Source organism: Stenella coeruleoalba (assembly GCF_951394435.1).
Source record: "Stenella coeruleoalba genome assembly, chromosome: 9".
Taxonomy (NCBI): domain Eukaryota; kingdom Metazoa; phylum Chordata; class Mammalia; order Artiodactyla; family Delphinidae; genus Stenella; species Stenella coeruleoalba.
In genome coordinates, this window is record NC_137155.1 from 2,016,282 (window position 1) to 2,028,229 (window position 11,948).

Below are 11,948 nucleotides of genomic sequence, written 5' to 3' on the forward strand. Positions count from 1 at the left end.
AGCGTATTAAGTAAAGAAATTAGCTTAGAAACCCAAGCAGACCTGAACCAGGCGCCCGGTTCAACAGGGGTGCTCCACAGGCCTCTGGAGGCCTCTGGCACACGCCCAAGTCAGGGACCACTGATTCTGCGGGGCAGTGTACCTGTTTTCCCCTCCTTTCACATGGTTTCAGATTTTTCTGTTTCTACTGTTAAGAGCCTTGTACTCTTAGGAGATGCCTTCACCCTTGAGGAAACTGATAAGATACAGATTACATTAAATTTTTAATGTTTCCCCATTAGTGTTTCATGCAAAATAATGAAGCACTGGCTAAGGAAGGAAAAACCCAAGCCGGGACTGAGTGGTAAAAACTGTCCCAATTGCCTTTTGTTGGGGGCAACCTCCAGCCCTGCTGGTCCTGCCTGAATCAGGTTGGTGGCGGGAGAGGGTCAAATCACCCAGCAGCAGGAATAACCTGATGACCGAGGACTATTTTCTAATAAATGAGAACATTCTATGGTAGGCCCATTTGCTCCCCTTAGTCTAGGGTAGACTGGATTGTTTTAATCTCCGGCAATCAAAGAGTTCTGCTTTGTGATTTATAAACTGCTAAAAATATAAAAGGCAAAGAAGAAAATGCAAAATAACTACAATTAACTGAGGAGCAGGTAGGTTTCTCTGCAAAATACATTTTCAGGATTGATATTTTTCAACACCTGCTTTGAAGACAGAGTTTTCTATCACTATTCTCATTTAGAGCCTGGGAGGCAAGGAGGCATTCTGGCTGCAAGCGTGGGTTTCAGGATCAGCCTGAATGGGATCTAAATCCCGCACGGTCCTGGTGAGCTGCTTCATGGCTCTGAGCCACACTTCGGGGAGGGAAAGAACATAATATATTTCCATATTCATAGGAATATAGAAATAGTGCTATGATTACAATCAGAAACATGGGTGTGACAGTGGCCACAACAGTACTGAGAGCCTCGTTCCCTGAGATAGCGTGGAAGGTGGCTACCCTTGTCCGGTGCACATTCGTCGTTCAGCAAATATCCCAAGAAGAAACAATGTGTGAGACGCCTGGGGTTCAGGAGTTGTGGGTCCTCATCCAGCGTTCACACTGGCGAACAAACAGGAGCCGTAGAAAATGTAAAAACACGTTGATTGTGCCAAGGAGGCTACAGACGATAGCGATGTGCTCATCTCTCAGCTCACACACGTCCACGGATTATATGGGGATATACGTATATGTACAGCTGATTCACTTCGTTATAAAGCAGAAACTAACACACACAGTATAAAGCAATTATACTCCAATAAAGATGTTAAAAAAATAAAATAAAAGTAAATCCTTAGGGCTTCCCTGGTGGCGTAGTGGTTGAGAGTCCGCCTGCCGATGCAGGGGACACGGGTTCATGCCCCGGTCCGGGAAGATCTCACATGCCGCGAAGCGGCTGGGCCCATGAGCCATGGCCTCTGGGCCTGTGCATCTGGAGCCTGTGCTCTGCAACAGGAGAGGCCACAACAGCGAGAGGCCCGCGTACCACAGATAAATAAATAAATAAGTAAATAAATCCTTAGTGTTGTAAATTGAGCAATCTTTCTTCAAAAAACTACGCTGCATTTTTCGAAGTAAAAATATTTCCTATCGTAAGATAGGTGTACTTGTATATACGCATACACACAAATACACTTAATGGATCATCCATTGGAACTAATTATATATCTTTGCCATAAAAGACCTTGGTTTACCCAAATTAATGCTGTTCTGGAAAATGGGAATAAATTATATTGGCTTTGGGGAAGGGTGGTAACAACTGCGAATCCGTAAGAGTACTGGGCCTCCAGTAGGCGCACAATATCTTTTTTATAAACTTTCGTGAAAAGGCGATATCCGGACGCCCTGATTTTTTGTGTTTTTTTATGACTTTGAGTCACAATCAGTCCTTCTGTGTTCTATCCAAATGGTTCACACACTGCACTGTGGTTTTATTTGTTGTGCTGGTATTTTCTTATTGTGGTTGGTTTTGAATACACTCACAATTACTGTCATCAAGGCAGTTCCCATCTCACCCCCCTACAATGTAGGTTCCTCACACCCCGGTGCAAATTGACATGAAAGGCCACTCCCGCGCAGCATTCACGCTGATGCCAGGTGCACAGGAAGAGCGCCGCCCTCACAGGGCACCCACCCAGCGTGGGTTTCCAGGCAAACCTCACTGCTGCAAGCTTGTAAACTGGAATGCAAACGGCTTTACATCCTTGCATTCCCACTTTGGAAATAAAGTACTAATGTGTTGCATAAATCAATTTTTCCAGTGCTGGCTGACTGCTTTTATGTGTCTTCCGTGGGCAGGGCCAGGAGGTAGCAGACAGAGCAGACTCGGCAACGTGCCCTGGTTTGGGTTGGGGGGTGTTGGTGGGAAGGAGGGCAGGCAGGTGTGGGTCCCAGGGGGCTGTTGGGTGTTGGTGGGGAGACCCCTGGGGATCTGTGCAGAGGATAGGGCAAGTTGGGCCCACCCAGTGCCAAGCACAGCCCTGGGCTCCCAGGCAGGATTGTGAGTGTTAGGGCAGGTCTAGGGGGGCGGCGGGTGGCAGGGTTGATGTGCACTATGGAAGCAGAGTCTAGAAGAAACCCACTCAGATAGCTGGATGGGGAGACCTGAACAGCAACCCCGTGGTCTCATATCGGTAGATCTGATATTTCAAACCCATCTCAGCAGCATTTCACGGTTTAGGGACACCCTCTCTATCCTCAACTAGTTTCCTAGGAGGACAAATGCAACAGCAAGTCTTCCCTGAGAGGGTCACTGAAAGTCACAGTGTTTTGAGCAGGGTGTCCTGGGGTGGGGGGGATCCTTACTGAGATGTCTGCAAGCCCACTGCAGACCCTAGTCCAACACGGAAACTAGACCAAGACCCCAAGGTCACCGTTATTTTGGACACTGCAGTGGAGGACCCTGGATTCTAGAGACATTGTGGCCGTTGGGTCCCCTCCACTCCTGTGACTTGGGTTCCACTTACAGGGATTCACGTCCCCCTCAGCTGAGCTCTGCTGGTGGCATGGACACAGTGGCTCAACCGCCTGGACCCACCAGTAAGGAGGTTCACGCAAACTAAATCCAGGTCTCAAGGGCAGGTTCAGCCCTAGGAGGTGCTGACGGCCGTGACCAACACTGATGCAGAAGGAGGGGCTTGTGGCTGCGCCCTGGGGGCACAGCTGCCAGTGCACTCTGACCCACGTCTTCTCTCCCACATATTCTGTCATCCAGGTACTGACCAAATGTGTAATCCTTTAAAAACTCAAGTAAATTCCCTAAGATGTAACATGGAACTGGTGTATAAAGCACTGCAGCACATCAAAAGATGGATGGAGCTGAATCATGCCTGCAAAGTATTGGAATCTATCTATCATCTATCTATCATCTATCTATCATCTATCTAAATCAATCAATCAATCTATCATCTATCTATATCTATCTATCATCTATCTATCTATCATCTATCTCTTGATCTATCTGTCTGATAACATCTGTCTATAATTATTCTATTTGAACTTTTCAAGTCCCCTTGAGTTTTTTTCCCTTTGGGAAAAGAGTTCTCTCTCCTAATTTGTTTATCAAACTAAGGTCAGTAACATGCACTTTAGGTTATCGGTGTTCTTGCTTTTGCTATTTAAAAGCATATGTCTCAACTGCCATCTCGTAAAGGTCACAGAAATCTTAATGTACTTCTAAAACCAGGGGACCAAAAGGCTCAGCTTTCAACACATGTTAGAGTGGGGTGATGCAAATTGCAGAAAATCAGTGGCCTGTGTCTCTCTAAGAATTATTTAATGATGAACTTACCAGCTGAAAAATAAAAGGGTCTCTCTAGAGTCAGCAGGGAAATTCACAAGGGGCTTTCAAAGAGACCTTTTGAAAACAGCAGGAGGACAGGGAAGTAGGTCCACATGTCCTGAATGATCGAGACCTGACCCAAGGCACTGTGGGGACAGAGCAAACCAGGTCCCCAGAGGGACGTGTGTGTCTTTGTGTCAGTGTGTCTGTGTGCAGAGGGAGGCCCTGCAGGGTGCACGGCGGGATGGTGGTTGTTGGGATGTTCCTGAGGGGCCTTCTGGTGGAAAACACCCCCCTACGTGTGATTCCTTTCAGCAGACTCAGATGGGGCTCCTGGTCGCCCAAGGAGGTCTGGCCACTGCCTGTTTGGGGCACAGAACATTGGAGGTGCCCTCTGGCCTCTGTAGTTGGAGGCAGGGGTCTTCAGAGGCCGATGAGGGAGGCTCTGCCTGGCCCGCGAGTGGCACAGCCGGGTGCCAGGCTGCCCCTCAAGAGGAACCCCTGGGGCTCAGGGGTGGAGGCCACCATGCCGGGCAGGTGACAGCACCCGATATTTCTGCAAAGCCCGGGGACCTTTGCAGAACCTGTACCCTATTCTGCTTAAAAGATGAGGTTAGTGAAGGCGGGGTACAGTGTTTGTGTTGGCTGCAGTTTGTTCACCGTTCCTTTGAATTTTTCATTGTTTGCCCTTCTGGGTGCCTGGAGTGGGCACCTGAGAGAAGGTGCTTTTCTTCAGAAAGCCTCAACCCCCTTCAATCACAGTGACCGCACCCCTTCCTTCCCCACAGGCCCCACCAAGAGGTAACACTTTGCATCAGAAGCACCTCTTGTGAGCGACTTTTCACTTCCTGCCTGAGAAGAAAGCAGTGGGTCTGAACTGGAGGGGGTCCAGGAGAAACAGGAGGACAGAGCTTCCCTGGGGTCCAGAGCAGGGGTGGAGACCCCAGATTTCCAACTCAGCTCCTCCTGGGGCCCCTGAATGTGAGAGCAGGGCATTTGCTTCCTCTAGGTCAAAGTTTTCTCCTAAATCTGAATGCTGATTTTTCTAACTTTCTAAATTGACATGGGTATCCCGTGAAGACCTATCCCCTTGGGAAGGGGCAGTGGGCTCCATGAGCCCCTCCCTCACAGCTGACTCACTGGCCCAGGTCAAAGTCTGCATTTCCCCAGGGCAGGCAGCGTGGGTGGGGGGGAGCGGTAAGACGGCACAGCACCTGCCTTGATTCGTCGTAAGAAATTTATGTCCTCAGTACTCACAGTTCTTATTAGGAAAATGCTGGCTGGTTGAGGGTGTTAACGGAGAGAACATATGTAAGTAACTGGTGCATTAGCGACATTCAATAATATTAACTATTATTATTATTATTAAAAATAACGCTCCTCTGAAACAGACCTTGGCTTCCCTTCTTGGAGTGGATGCACTGTTCATGTAACAACCAGCCCTTCTCCCACCACTAACCGTGTCCTGTATTCTCCGACCCTGCTCGGTCTCTGCAATCCCAGCGAGCTGGTGAGTCCACGACTCACCACGTGCTGAAGCCGGAAGCTGCGAGTCACCTGACATCCAGCTTGGATTCTACTTTCTCTCGCTTTTGCTACAGCTCTCAAATAAGCTCTCTTATTTCTGTCTGCTAATATTGCCTTACTTAGGTTTTGTATGTATTGTAATATATTAGAGCAATTATCTCATTGTCTTGATAGGATCTGTTTACGTATTTTCCTTTTCTATTCCTTGAAGTCTGGACCTGTGTTTTATTTATCTAGGTATCAACCAGGTCCTATACCTAGCCAGGTGCTTATTAGATACTTTAAAATATCTGTGTAATAGTGGATGGATAGATGGATGGATGGATGGATGGAAGCATGGATGGAAGCATGGATGGGTACAGGATGGATGGATGGATAGATGAATGATGGATAGTTGGGTGGATGGATACATGGATGGATGGATGGATGGATGGGTGGATGGATGGATAGATGGATGGGTGGGTGGATGCTGAATGGATGGACAGATGGATGCATGGACACACGGATGTATGGTCAGGCACACGGATGGATGGATGGGTAATTCTTCATCCCGGACTCTGAGAAGTCCCCTCAGCAGAAAATGAGTTTGAACCCTCAACTCATAAAACTGAATGTCAGGAATTCCCTGTACTTTTTCTTCTCTAGCTGTATCCCCACTCACTCCCTCCTTTTGTTTGCTGTGTTTCCTCCCTCAGACCACTTCCCTTCATCTTGTGCTAAGGTCAACATCCCTCCTATTCTTGTCTTCCGCTTCCCTCTGCTCTCCCAGTCTCCACCCCATTGCTCACAGTTTGAATCTGCAGCTCTGTCTGCATTCCCATTGGCCAGTGCACGGAGAAGCATCTAATCTCTGCTTAGTGCTGAGAAGAAGTATCTGCATTTCTCCCTTCCCAGCCAGGGGAACCTAGCTTCAGAAATCACATACTAACTCGCATGTGTGTGTGTGTGTGTGTGTGTGTGTGTGTGTGTGCAAATCTGTGCACACTTTTACCGGGAGAGCATCTGGGACACAGAACATGTTAAATTCTTCTACTTTAGCTTAAGAATCTTCATTAACAATAAGACCATATATCACTAAGGGCTAAATTACATGGTGCAGACTATACACATGTTAGAGCCTCAGAGAAAAGAAAGAAACTTTCAGGTCAGGGAAATTGGCACTGACCTTTAAGATGTGGAACTGGAGTTAAAACTTGAATGAAAATAGAAAGGGATCTCGAAAGTCAATTTTTAAAGGTTTATTTTATCCAGTACAATCTCACTAATTTGGACCCAATCATCAGGATTCTTAAATAATTTTATTATGCTTTCTCTGAATTTGGCAAGTGAAGATGTAAAGGACACTATAAAAGGAATGCTGAATGTGGATTGGAGACCTCATCTCAATTTACTTTTCTTTTTCTTTTTTTTTGTTTTTTTTTTGTTTTTTTTTGCAGTACACGGGCCTCTCACTGTTGTGGCATCTCCCGTCGCAGAGCACAGGCTCCGGATGCTCAGGCTCAGCGGCCATGGCTCACGGGCGCAGCCGCTCCGCGGCATGTGGGATCTTCCCGGACCGGGACATGAACCCGCGTCTCCTGCATCAGCAGGCGGACTCTCAACCACTGTGCCACCAGGGAAGCCCCTCATCTCAATTTAAGTAAGAGGGGAGGAGCAGACAGAAGAGAAGGGAAGCAAAAGAGCAAAAGCACTGCTAGCCCCCATGAGCTGGGTCAAAGTAATATTTCATTTAATCACCCCAAATACGCTACAGGGTGGGTACTATTTCTTGCATGTTACAGATGAGAAATTGAATTCAGACTCATACCCAAGGCTATACCTGGCTTCATGGCAGAATGAGGAATTTAGCTGGTGTCTGGCTTCCTCAAAACTCTTGGCCTCTGTAGATCTGCTCCTTCCAACCCCCTCAGACAACTGATATTCTGATTGCAGCTTATCACAAATTATATTTAATCAAGTACCACTCATTCTAATTGCTATTGAAGGAGAAGAAACTATTTCTTTGAAAATACCTGTAATTCAGGTTTTACCTGCCAGATGGAACTGCCAAATTCCTTCAAAAAAGCAACATCGGACTCTACGTGAATGTTCCATTCCAGAAGAAATGACTGTCCTCAGCCTGCTTCTCTGGGCATGAGATCCATCTGCCTGGATGTAGACACATCCACAATCTTGTTTTGTATCAAGCTCCATGTACATCTCAGCCTTTAGCACGGATCTGAGTGTGCTGTGCCAGCTGCTCTGGTTCCTCAGTTAAGGAACCTCAGAGTAGGGGTCTCCCTCCAGCACGCTAGGTTCTGGGGGTTATGGAATGTGGTCCAGCTGCAGGGATAAACAGCGCGAGGTGAGGCAAGGCCCCAGGTGCAGTAGGTGTAGCTAGGGAGCTCTTAGAGAGGAATGGAAAACAGATTATTCTTCCTGGGGTCCATGACCCTAGGACCTCATTAAAGGGAGGGGAGGGGAGACCCTTCTAGGCAACAGGGGAGCCAGAGCAGAGGAGGAAAGTACATGGCACACTGGAGAGATCTGAGCTGACTTCCTCCATCGTGTGGGCTGGCGGGTCTCAAACATTTGATCTCAGGGCTCCTCGACACTCTTAAAAATGATGAAAGTCACCAAGGGCATTTGCTCATCTGGATTATGTCATTCATATTTACTGTATTAGAAATGAAAACTGATCAATTTTAAAATTTTTATTCATTCATTTTAAAACCATAATAACAAAGCCATTACGTGTTAACACAAACTACTTTTTATGAAAAATAACTATATTTTGCAAAACAACAAAAAATTAAATGAGCCTCATCGTTTTCATTTTTGCAGATCTCTTTGGTGTCTGGCTTGCTGGAAGACAGCTGGACTCTGTGTCTGCTTCTGTGTTGCAATCTGTGGCAACAGGTGTTTTTGAAGTCTATAAAAAAAAGTGAAGACTCACATAGATCGTTGATAAGGAGAGGCATGTCTTAACAGACTTTTTAGACAATTGGAGCTATTCTTCTTTGATTCTATAGTAAAAATCAACAAGAGGTAGTTTCTTCAAGTTTCGTGGCAATATGGAAATTGAACCATGTTCGTGGTTCGTGGCTGAGGTCCACTCCCCAGAATTTCTGTTCCAGTATGTTTCCGGTAAGGACAGGCAATGGGGAGCTTCCCCCTAGAGTTAGGGTGGGAAGGGAGGCAATGGGGTTCTGCAGCACTGTCTACTGGTCCATCAAATAGGAAGAGTGGAGGCTCATTCCACCAGCCTCCCTTCCTTCTGGGCCAGGTGTGTGTGTGTGTGGTTACTGGAGAAGGGCCCTGGCTTCCCCAGGACCCCCCACCACTAAGAGCAGAGGCAGCAAGAACAGACACAGCCCCCCTTGTGTCCTCGTGAGGCTCCAGCCCCACCTGTGGGTTCCAGCCTGCTCACAACCATTCTTTCTAATGGCCTGCTGGCAGGCTTGGGGCTCCAGCCTCAGATGGAGGACAGCCTGGTGCAGGCTGCTCAGCCAGCCCCCTTCTGTACTGAGTTCATTGAAAATGGTGTGTGTGTGTGTGCGTGTGCACGTGTGTGTGTGTGTGTGTGTGTGCGTGTGCGTGTGTGTACATATTCATCTGTATATACACATACACCCACGCATATACTTATATGCCACTGGTTCTGCTTTTCTGGTTTGTGAACTGAAAAAAAATAAACAACCTAAAAGTTGAGAATTATGTATTATTTGGCAGACAAAACTGAGGACGTAAGCCCGGGACGCAGCCTCTCAGATGGCTCTGAGGGACCGCTCCAAACAGGTAAGGGGAACCCAGGGTATTCAGGAGATTTGCAACAGAAACCAGGTAGTAGGAACATCAAAAGATTACTGTTAATGAAAGAAAACCAGACGTCTCAAGTTAGGGAATTTAGTGCTTTTCTATGTATGGGAAGATGCCAGAGTCTGGGCTCACTGACATCATCCCTTTGATGTGCACCTAGCTACCTGAGGCCAGCACGCTGCTTTTCTCCATCCTGGATCCCCTCAGGGTACAGAGTTTGGAGCCGCTGTAGTGGCTGAGAGCTTGGCAGTGGGCAGCCTGTTTGTCTCCATCCTAAGTCCCCTCGGGTCACTGTTGGGGCAGCTCTCATGTGATGGCTTGACGACTGCAGAATCATTTGTTTACTGATACGGCAGCAGCATTTTTCATTCACAAGACCTTCATCGTCCCGTCCCATGTCTGATATTTCTGTAACAGTCTCCAGTGTTTTGTCTCACCCTCCCTCCCTCATTCTATCCTTTTCAAATCGATCTTCCTCAGTGTTGTCCTAGGACAGCTCAAAACACACATCTGTTTATTTCAACTTTTTCCTAAGAGTCTTTCTACCTTCAGAACAAATCCCAAGAAAACCCGGAAAGAATCCTCAGCCCTTAGCAGGGCTTCCCAGGTCTTACACAGCACGGACCCTACCTTTCTTTCCAAGACCATCTTCACCTAGCCTCCACCCATCCCACGTGGCCATCACGAGGTGGCCAGTTTTGTTTTACACCTTCTTACAAACTCTCTTGCCTTTGCCTGGAAGGTCTGCATTTCCCATCAACTTCCTCACCCCAAACGTAAACACTAGATAATAATATTCCAGTGGGAGTTAATTACTAACACCCAGGGGAAATTAATTACTCTTTCATCATTTTATTGCACTTTGTACATATATCTATTTACTTGTAAACTGTTTCATAATTGTTTATCTATATGACTGTTTGTCCTATAATGCCAGCAACTATGTCTTGTAAGGGTAGAAACATTGCCTAGAGTATACTGAGAACTCAACAGATGTTGCAAGAAGTAAACTGAGGTTCATGTCTGTGAAAGATCATGTATCCATTCACACCTCCACCGTCTTATCTAATATGACTCCTAAGATGTTGAGGATAAGAGGGGAAAATTGCAAACTCATTCACTTTGATTTCTCACTATTTTAGGAAACACTTACTAAAAACCTACCATAGCCCAGGAAAAAAAAGTACCCTGTATTCTGCATGCAGATACACATGAGACTTGGCATATACTGTGGCTAGAAAGAATTCTGCCCTAGGACCACACGTGCAGGCGTGTGGAGAAGACTTTGCCTGGAGTGGAAGACAACTGTGGACTGATTCACCTGCGAAGTTTGTACCTGAAAGAACTCAGGAAGGTGCGAACAGTAGAGACGGGCTTCCTGCTAGTAGAGAGGCATCCTGCAGCGTGGTTGTGATATCCCTCAGGTAGTGGGTTTCTGCTGAAACTTATTTAGAATAAAATAGAGGAAATTTACTTCTGAGTCTGTCAGAGAGAGCTGGTCAGGTGGGAGAGGAAGCAATCAAGGTATAAAGCATTTGGCTCTGATGCCGTCCACTGATGGTGGAATTTGACTGGATGACTGGATCCAGCTGTATTCCTCCATTTCTACTACCCCAAGTGTCCTTTTCTCACATCCAGGTCATTGGCTGGTTCAGGTGGGAGAATTTGCCACGAAACCTTCTCATATCCCTTCCCTATGAAGCTGATTTTCTGCTATTTTAACTCAAATAAAATGTTCCCGTCTGTTCATTAGCTGGCAACCTACTCCCTTGACTTCATGTGCCAGGCAAGATCACTTCCTAACATCCCAATTGTTCCTGAGTTCATTCTGAAGCCCAGTTTGTGCTTTTCTGCCACCAGTTTTACTTACAGAAGAGTTGGGTCCTTTGTGTGAATGGCCATCCTGTCAAAATGTTTTTTTCAGACAATTAAAGTATTAAAACGAAGGTAAATAGCCCATAATTATTTAGGCAAAAGTATTTGATATAATAATCATACTTTTTCTTCTTTACGGTGGCCTTGGAAATTCTTAAGTCTTGTCATTTGGTCTGTAAGGAGTTGCAGGAGCAGAAATGACATAGAAAAGATGCTGGGGACAGTGGCCTCTGCTTTTGATCAGCTGCATGATGTCATCAAGCAGGTCACGTGGCAACCTTGGGTCCCAGGCGTTCCCCTGTGAATTAAAGGGTAGATTTCAAGGATTTCTAAGTTCTTGCCCACCTCACCCTTCAGGATGTCATGAGTAGCTAGAACCTTCTGACAGTATAGGCTAGCTATGAAGTACCTATGAGGACTGTATGGGCTACTTCAGGTGCTGGCTGGGTTTCTATGGCCACTTAGATCTCTGGGTCCTCGTACCTATGAGGATTGTATGGGCTACTTCAGGTGCTTGCTGGGTTTTTATGGCCACTTAGATCTCTGGGTCCTCTTTGGATTTTTCACTTGCTTCCCAAACAGAATCACAGAGGCGGGGTTCACACAGAGTGCATTGATTACAAAGCTGGTCCATGCAGTTTTGCTAACCTGGGACTTCAGTTCCCATGTTCTTGGGGTGTAGGTCACAATCTTAAGGGTCTTGGGTGCCTAAGCCCCACCCAATACCATCTCTGGGTGGGGAGTTGGGGGGGGGTGGGATGGCAGAGAGAAGAGTGACCAAAGAGCATTCCATTAGCTTCTGTTAGGGTAACTCACGTTGTTCTCAAGATCCCTGACCAGGCCTGGAGCCCAGCTTGGTCAAGGCCGTCCAGTCAGAGTGTGGTGTTCGGTGGACTTCAGAGGCCCTGTTACTCCAGGCCCATCTGCCCTTGG